This window comes from Vicia villosa, unplaced genomic scaffold (assembly GCF_029867415.1).
Source record: "Vicia villosa cultivar HV-30 ecotype Madison, WI unplaced genomic scaffold, Vvil1.0 ctg.002727F_1_1, whole genome shotgun sequence".
Classification (NCBI taxonomy): Eukaryota; Viridiplantae; Streptophyta; class Magnoliopsida; order Fabales; family Fabaceae; genus Vicia; species Vicia villosa.
In genome coordinates this window covers 239,019-248,707 of record NW_026706013.1, presented here as the reverse complement: position 1 = coordinate 248,707, position 9,689 = coordinate 239,019, and positions in this window count along the sequence as shown.

Sequence of the window (9,689 nt, the reverse complement as noted above, 5' to 3'; positions counted from 1 at the left end):
TCATGACTACTATTGTTTCCTCGATGGCTACTCGGGGTATAATTTGATAGCTGTTGCACCAGAGGACCAAGAGAAGACCGCTTTTACATGCCCTTTTGGTATTTTTGCCTACAGAAGAATGTCATTCGGGTTATGTAATGCACCGGCCACATTTCAACGATGCATGCAATCCATTTTTTCCGATATGCTTGAGAAGCATATGGAAGTATTCATGGATGACTTCTCGGTTTTTGGTAAGTCTTTTGATAATAGCTTAACTAACCTTGCTATTGTTTTAGAAAGATACCAACAGACCAACTTAATCCTCAACTGGGAGAAGTGTCACTTCATGGTGCGTGAAGGTATAGTCTTGGGCCACAAAATTTCTCATAAGGGAATAGAAGTTGATCAAGCCAAGATAGAAGTCATTGCAAAATTGCCTCCTCCCTTGAATGAAAAAGGTATCCGAAGTTTCTTAGGGCATGCGGGTTTTTATCGTAGGTTCATAAGAGATTTCTCAAAAATAGCAAAACCTTTAACTACACATTTAGTTAAGGACAAAGCTTTTAATTTTGACAAAGAATGTGCCGTAGCATTTGATACAATAAAGCAAAAATTAGTGTCGGCACCAATTGTTGTAGCCCCGGATTGGTCTCTACCTTTTGAGATCATGTGTGATGCAAGTGATATTGCAGTGGGGGCGGTTTTGGGACAGCGTAGAGAAAAATTGTTACATGTTATTTACTACGCTAGTCATGTGTTGAACCCTGCACAGATGAACTATGCAACTACTGAAAAGGAGTTATTAGCGGTTGTTTATGCCTTTGATAAATTCAGGCAATATCTGTTGGGTTCTAGAGTCATTGTTTATACTGACCATGCTGCCTTGAAGTATCTTTTTGCTAAACAGGACTCTAAGCCAAGACTGCTAAGATGGATCCTACTCCTTCAAGAGTTTGATGTAGAAATTCGTGACAAGAAAGGATCTGAGAACACTGTGGCCGATCACTTGTCTCGAATGTCACCGATTGAAGAGACAGAAGCCACACGCCCAATAAAGGATGAGTTCGCAGATGAACATATCCTCGCTGTTATTGGTGTACCTTGGTTCGCCGACTATGCGAACTATTTGGTAGGTGGTATTATCCCTGATGATTTTGACTATAACCGTAGAAAAAAATTCTTACATGATTGCAGGTTCTACTTGTGGGATGATCCTTGCTTATACAAGAAAGGTCTCGATGGTTTGATTAGAAGATGTGTACCCGAAGAGGAAAAACGAGATATGCTGAAAGCATGCCATGACTCAGAATACGGCGGACATTTTAGTGGTGATAGAACAGCTGCAAAGGTCCTACAATCTGGTTTATATTGGCCCACATTATTCAAAGACGCTCAAAGCATTGTGAAGGAATGCGACAGGTGTCAGAGAACGGGGAATATCTCAAAAAGAAATCAGATGCCTCAGAAGGGTATTCTTGAAGTGGAGTTGTGTGATGTGTGGGGTATTGATTTCATGGGACCTTTTCCACCATCACATGGGAAGAACTACATCCTTGTAGCGGTGGACTACGTCTCTAAATGGGTTGAAGCAGTTGCTCTTCCTACAAATGATGCCAAAGTGGTGGTGAATTTCCTCAAGAACAACATATTCTCCATATTCGGTGTCCCCCGAACACTCATAAGCGATGAAGGTACTCATTTCTTGAATAAGTTGATGGAAAATCTGCTGAAGAAGTATAATGTGAAGCACAAGATTGCAACAGCTTACCACCCTCAGACTAGTGGTCAGGTAGAGGTATCGAACAGGCAAATCAAGCAGATTCTCGAAAAGACTGTTAGCACCTCATGAAAAGATTGGGCTGTGAAGCTTGACGATGCATTATGGGCATACAGGACTGCATTCAAAACACCCATAGGCATGTCACCCTATCAGTTGGTTTATGATAAAGCTTGCCATTTGCCACTCGAGCTTGAACACAAGGCATTTTGGGCTTCTAAATTCCTCAACTATGATATTGTAAAAGCCGGTGAGTCCCGTATCCTTCAACTACATGAGTTAGAGGAATTTCGAGATCAAGCTTATGAAAATGCTAAGATGTACAAAGAACAAACAAAGAAGTGGCACGATTAAAGAATCATCAAGAAGGATTTTTGGGAAGGACAACTAGTGTTGTTGTTTAACTCGAGGCTGAAGCTGTTTCCTGGAAAATTGAAGTCAAGATGGTCAGGGCCGTTTGTTGTACACAAAGTTTTCCCACATGGTGCGATTGAAATTAAAAACCAAGCCACTAGGGACATATTCAAAGTAAATGGACAGAGGTTGAAGCCCTACTATGCTGGGCAGGAAGCTAGATCAATTGAGCATGTGCATCTCACTTAATAAGGTAGAAGTCCGTCGAGCCATGCGACGTTAAACGAAGCGCTGAGTGGGAGGCAACCCATTATTTTTGTTATTAACAGTTTGCTTTGTTTATTGTTTTTGTTTTGTAGGTTGTTTTTGAAGCACGGCTATCGAGGAGTGAAAAGAGCAGAAAACTCAAAACGGAGAAAAAATTTAGAACGCAGTGCCTGACACGGTCTGGCCGTGTTGGCCGACACGGCCGTGTCACCCTGATCCAAAATTTTGAAAGAGAAAGCTGGTTTTCCAGACCCGGACACGGTCTGACCGTGCCACATGACACGGCCGTGTCATCTGGGTTTATTTTTTCAGAAACAGCATTGGATTTCCAGACTCGGACACGGTCTGACCGTGTCACCTGACACGGCCGTGTCAGCGAGTCAGATTTTGAAAATTTTTTAATTTTTCTTGTGGGTCCCGCGCGCCCCACCTCCCTAAACCCTATTTTTCCCTTCTCTTTCTTCACTTTTTCTCTTTCTTCCTCTTTCTTTCTTCTTCTTCTCCAACAAAAACCTACCTCCTCCGTTAACCCTCCAACAAAAACCTTCATCCACCTCTCCAAATATTCGTTTTTTCCCCACACCCACTTCACAAAAAGTGCTCCATTCATCGTTCTCCATCTACCTACGGTGGTCGTTTTCACTAATTCGAATTTTGAGTTTTTGTGAATTTTTCAGGTACCCAAAATGCCCCCGAAGAATGCTTCTAGAAGAAGGCCAACCGAGGATGGACCTTCGAGACCTCCAACTCGACCACGGAGGAATGTTGAACCGGTGGCTGCGCAGGGTAACGAGAATGCTCATGGGATCACCTTCACCCACCCCGCCCATGAAGTCCGGTATGCCAAACTTAAGGATAGACGGTTAATTCCGAACAGGTATATGTGTCCCGCTACTTTAGCTGAATTGGGTCTGTCTGAGGATGTTCATCGACTATTGAATAAAATAGGGCTGTTAGACTTTATGTTGCGTACCACACCCACGTATGAACGGATCACATTAGAGTTCTTGAGTACGGTGGAGTACGAGGTCCATACGGACTGGGAAAGGAGACTCCCCATGTGTACCGGTGCAATCACTTTTCAATTGTTTCAGACTCAGCACCGGTTAACCCTAGAGGAATTAGGTGCTATCCTTGGTATATCCGCTGATGGACCGGGAAAATTGCCTAGTGATTTTGAACTAGGAAGGTTTTGGGGTAAGATCACAGGAACTGAATATATCGCTAAAGACGCGAAAGCTTCCCGGATTCATAATCCATGTTTTCGTTATGTGCAAAAATGCCTGGCTTATTCTATGTTTGGCAGGGGTGATAGTCAGGGCGTTATCTCGCAAACTGAACTTTTTCTTATGTCTTCTATGATCTCGGAGACTCCGGTTAATGTGGCGGCTTTTGTGGCTGCACATTTAAGCAAAGTGGGAAAAGCGGTTTCTGGTGACATTTGTGTTGGGGGTCTCATCACTCAAATAGCTAGATTCCTCGGCTATGACCCGGTGGAGCATCATCATGAGCCCGTCGCAGGTATGACTAAATTAGATATGCTTGCTTTGATTAACCAACTTGTGATACAGATGAATGGAACTACTTACGAGTACAAAGTTGGGAAAACAGTGGTCATGACTCTTCCAAACCCTGACCGAACGTCCACCCTCAGCGAGGAGAATTGGCGCTATCGGGAGATTTTTAGGAGCAATTATCAGTTTCAGCGGAATGAAGAGAGTGAACACCTACAAGGAGAGACGGGATAATCATCACAAGGTGGTAACCAATTGTCATCTTTCACAAGTGAAGAATGGAATTGGATACACGGCGAATTCGCCGATCTCAGAGGTGAGCAAGCGCGCCAAGGCCTGGAGTTACACCGTCAAGGGGTTGAACAAACCCGTCAAGGCGTGATGATGACGGAGATGCATAGCATGATGCAACAATTGATGTTGCACTTTCCTCCTCCTCCTCCTCCTCCTCCTCAGTAGGATGTTCTGTAAGTCCTCTCCAGCGAGTACGAAAACATTGGGGACAATGTTTAGTGCAAGTGGGGGAGGGATTTTATCAGTATTGTTTTCTTATTTTAGTATTTCAGTTTAATTTGTTATTGTCTGAAATTTTCTTTTTAGTTGTATCAAAAGTGTAACAGGATGAAGATTGGTGTCGAAGGCATGAGTTGATGAGTGGGGAATGGAGGGACGACACAACCAAAAGCTAATGTCTCAAGGCACTTTGGAAGTAGATGTAGCCGAAAATGTCGGACGCAACGTGGTGAAAGGAATTGAGCATTTGAGTGACGAACTCAAGCCGGAAAGAGAAGTCACACGACATGAAGGGTGTGCGGAAGCTGCAAACTTAACCTACTTGGTGAGGATTATAAAAGGCCAAACACTTGCAGAGATCACCATAAGAGTAAAATCAGGTATGTCTTTATCTCCCTAATTTTGCGTTTGTCCTACCAACATAATACAGCAATGAAGTCACACAAGAGGCAGTTGGTTGTTTTCTTTTCTTTTCCCCTGTCCTTATTTTCCACCTTTGTTGTTTTGTTTATTGTTGTCATATCCCTCGTTTACCCCGTTGAGCCATTCCCCTTTGTTTTGTTTTGTTTTGTTGTATCTCCATCCGTCATGATTACCATTTCTAGGTAGCACTTATCGTTTTTGTTTCTCTATCTCAAAATCGTGTGAAAATTGTAAGTTTGGGGTGGTTTATATGTATGTAAAGGGGCAAGTGTGCAGAAAAATAAACAAAAGAGAAAAGAGAAGTGGGTGAACCACACACAAAAAGAAAAAAAAAGAAAGAGAAAAAGAAAAAGGAGTTAACACACTTGCCCAAAAAGAAGTGAAAGACTCGGTGATTCTAACACTCAAAATTTCGGTGAAAACAGAGAGTCTAAGAAGAAACCCCCCACACATACATAAAAAAAACGAGAAAAGAAACATAAGTGCAGAAAAACCCATTGTGTACCCTTTCCTTGTTTATCCAACCTCCACCTCAGCCCCATTACAACCCAAACAACCCTCAAATTGTGTGAATTCCTTTTTGTGTAGTGGAAGTAGGATGTTCGCAAAGTCAAGGGTTGATATCGCATATTATGATCTGAGCGAAAAACACTTTAACCAAGAGAGAATTTGTGAGAAGTGTGACAAGTTTGCAGGTGAAGCACATCTTGATATGAAGTGTGATGGGCAACAAGGCGCGATGAGTCCCAAAAGCTGACTCAGGGAAGAGATTCAAGTTGCGAATGATATCAGCTATATTGTGGTACAAAAAGGAAATTCAAGGTGACCTTTGTTTGTTCACTTGCATCACTTGAGGACAAGCAATGAGATAAGTTTGGGGTTGTGATCGGTCACCATTTTACACTCAATTTCATCATGAATTCGACACACGATCGTCATGTTTGGTAACACTTTGTGTTTGTTTTCCAATATTTTCTTTAACTTATCTAGTTATAAGTTTATTTGTTTGAAATTTGTTTTTGTGCCATTCTCATTGTCTATTAGGTGCTTTTGATCTCGTTTGTTAATGGTTTCAGGTTAGCTTCGGATTGATGGAAGATCACATGTCCAAGAGGTGTGCAAAAAGGAAGCAAGAAGCAAAAAGGAGCAAGGAGGCAGAGGCGGACACGGTCTGACCGTGTCACCTGACACGGCCGTGTCAGGCCTCCTGAAGAAATACACCCCTAAGACCAGAAGCTGACACGGTCTGCCCGTGTCAAGTGACACGGCCGTGTCAGCTGTGCGGACAGAATTTCTGAATCTTGGTTTTTTCCAATTTTTAAAGTTCCAGGGGCAGTTTGGGTATTGCGGCTGAGATCTCAAAACCTAGAGGGATTAAAAGAGGATTGAGAGACAAGGAGAAGACACTTTTGATCGTACGATAGAATTCCAGAGCAGAGAAAGATAGCTTCATCAAGGTGTTGGAAGACGAAGAGATTCAACGGTGGACACCATTGAAGATCCGAGTTCTCCTAATCTTTGTAAATGTCTAAACTTTTTGATTTTGGTTTCTTGAATATTATGAGAGGCTAAACCCCCCAATGCCAGGGGGTGTCCCTGATTTGAATCGTAATGACTCTGAATATCGTTGTTCTTTAATCAAGTATTCGTATTTTGCAATTTGATTGTTTAACGTTTTTATGCTTTCTTTGTCGGCAAAACAAGATTGATCCACGGTTAACAATCTGTAGGACTACGGTTGTTAAGGTTTTTAAACAATTAAATCTTATTGTTATCACCTAGGCCTAGGGGTACCGTAAGGTTATTTGAACAATTCTTGATTATTTACATCTTTGGTTTACAAACCTTTGTTTCTAAGGACTTAGGCATTAGGATTGCAAACCAAAATGTTTTCACTAAGGACTTAGGAAAATACCCTTAAGAACAAATAGTTGCATCATATGAAATTGTTAAAGAGATCTTTTTACAGAATCATTATAAGGCTGATCATACACCTACCTTGGCATTACTCTAAATTTATACACAAAAGCTCAATTTTACTTTCAGCTCATTTATTTGAATTTTATTAGTTCAATATAAGAAAAACCCCCATATGCTATTTTGTTTAATTGACTGGTTACACTAATTTATCTTTTCTACGCAATCCTCGTGATCGATACTTGGGGTAAAACTCATTATTACTATATCGATGAAAATAGTACACTTGCTATTTTTCCGATCAACGAGAACACGACACGGGTGAATGGATCGTGTCCCGCAAATGAAGCGGAACACTCGAGTAATAAGCGTCAATCAGTGACCATCCAAAAAGCCTTACACACTAGCACACAAGTTAGAGATAACAACATATCGCAATCGGAATTGCGTTATTTGAATGATAAACGAACAACAAGGGAAAAGCAAAGAAAACCGACAAAATATCAATCGAAACCAAATTTGAACATCACCAATGGCTCCAGAAACATCGTTATACTCGAAAAACACTATTCACATGCATAAAAACTCGAAACGATGCGAGGGATACAACAAAATGAAGTTGGAAAAAAACTATAAAAAAAAGCATGTAACCGGTTACATGAATCAGGTAACCGGTTACATCACTGGCAGTAGCTATTTTTTGAGAAAAAAGGGGCATGTAACCGGTTACATGAATCAGGTAACCGGTTACATCACTGGCAGTGACGAAAAAAAGTTAAAGACAAGTCATCTAACCGGTTACATGAATCAGGTAACCGGTTACATCAGCACCAGAAGTGAAAAATCAGCAAAATCAACATTCAAAAGCACTTCTATCATGCATCCAATAAGAGATGTAACCAAGCACGAATTCGCCTCAATTTGTACAGCATTATGAGCATCAAACAAACACAATTAGGCATCAATCCACATAGATTTCAAGTCATCATCAATAATCATCAAGCAGCAAGTTCATGCAAGCATTATAACAAACACATCGTGCACCAAACTTGTATCAACATGCGATTGCAAGCAAAATTTCGATCTAACAACTTGGATCCAACACTTGATCATCATCAATCCTCAATTAAACATAAACAATACCTAGATCTAACATTCGAATCATGTTAACATCAACAATTAAGCGTTCAATTCAAGGTTCAAAGGCTTACCGGATGAAGATCTAAACCGAAGTACAAACACGAACGCGACACGAACGCGAACACGACACGAACGCGACACGAATGCGAAAGCAAAATCCAAGAGGAGAGAGAGTGAGGCGCGCGAGCTAGTGAGGAGAGGGAGAATAGATTCGAACTTCGATCTTTGATTCTTCAATCCATGTTATTCTTGATTCTTAAAGAAAATTGATGAATATTGATGAAAGTTTTATGTAATTTGTGGTTTTGATTCAAGAGAATTGAGAGAAAGTGTTTTTGATCTTTTTGGTGAATTGAAATTATGAGAGTCCTCCCCTCTGATTTGTGAAGAGCAAAATGTTTATATATTATCAACGCGAAATGTCCAAATTGCCCTCGGTGCGTCTTATTTTGGCTCGTTTTTAAGGAAACTCGATTCGGCTCTGAATTCCGAAACGAAACCAATGCCATTGTGAAGATGACCAAATTCATGATTCTCCGCCGCGAGAATCATCTCAATCCGATAAGCGATGAAGAAATTACGCGCATTTGAATGACGAGAAACGTCGATTCATCTGGCGCGACTGTGCAGAATTTTGTGAGTACCGCTCAAAGAACTCGATAAAACTCCACCTTCGGCTCAAAATCTGAACAAGCATGTGTGACGAAGAATCGAAGCTAGCAAAATTTCCGAGAAAATGCCGCTGGAATGGACTTCATACGATAAAAATCGAAGGAGTTATAAATTTTCGAACTCGGCGCGACATACTCGAAAACACACTTTTTACCGAAAGAACGTGACGATCCTTAAAATTTTGGGAGTTTTCAGTGCATAATTGGCCTTCGGTCCGAACATATGAAATGTTGATAATGATGGTACGGAGCTCCAATTAAATTTTCAAACGAATCCGACGAGCGGATTGTGAGATATGAATTTTCCGAGGCCCGTAACCCTACATTCAGCACCGTTTTTCACCGTGAAACCTCAAGTAATTTGCAAATCTGGCAACCTTCCTCAAAGAATTGGCTTCCGAGCCGAACACAAAAGTTGTAGATGTTGTCGAAAAAGTCGGGGTTTCGCGGGAATTCAGCTCATATCACCTTCCAGACGGGACTTATGAATTTTCTTGTATTTCCACCGTATAAACCATTTTTTCACCGTATTTTCTTAAACCCATGAAAACTCTTCATTATTTTTCTTCAATTTTTGAATGACGAAATAAACGTCATCATTAACTTATAACTCAAATAAAGAGGGCAAATTTTAGGGTGCAACACTTGGTCGAAAATCGCCTCTACCGACGAAGATTTTACGTACCTCTCCTCAAATGTATAGACGAGGGCACAGTTCCCCACATACTCCGAGAGATACACGAAGGAATCAACTCCCAACATCTAGGGGAAGATCACTCGCTTGAAAAGCCACCCGAGCAGGCTACCATTGGTCGACGATGCAGGACGACGCCAAAGAATACGTGAAGAAATGCGACAAATGCCAACGTTTCGGGGACATGCACCTCGCACCCCCCAAGGAACTCAAGTCCTTATCATCTCCCTGGCCGTTCGCATGGTGGGGGATGGATCTCCTCGGTCCATTCGTGACCGGAAGCAATCAGAACAAGTACCTAATAGTTGCGGTCGACTATTTCACCAAGTGGATCGAGGCCGAGCCATTGGCCAAAATCACATCCTTGAACGTACTCCGCTTCTACAAAAGAAACATCCTCGCCTGATTCGGGGTACCATTGGCTATCATCACCGACA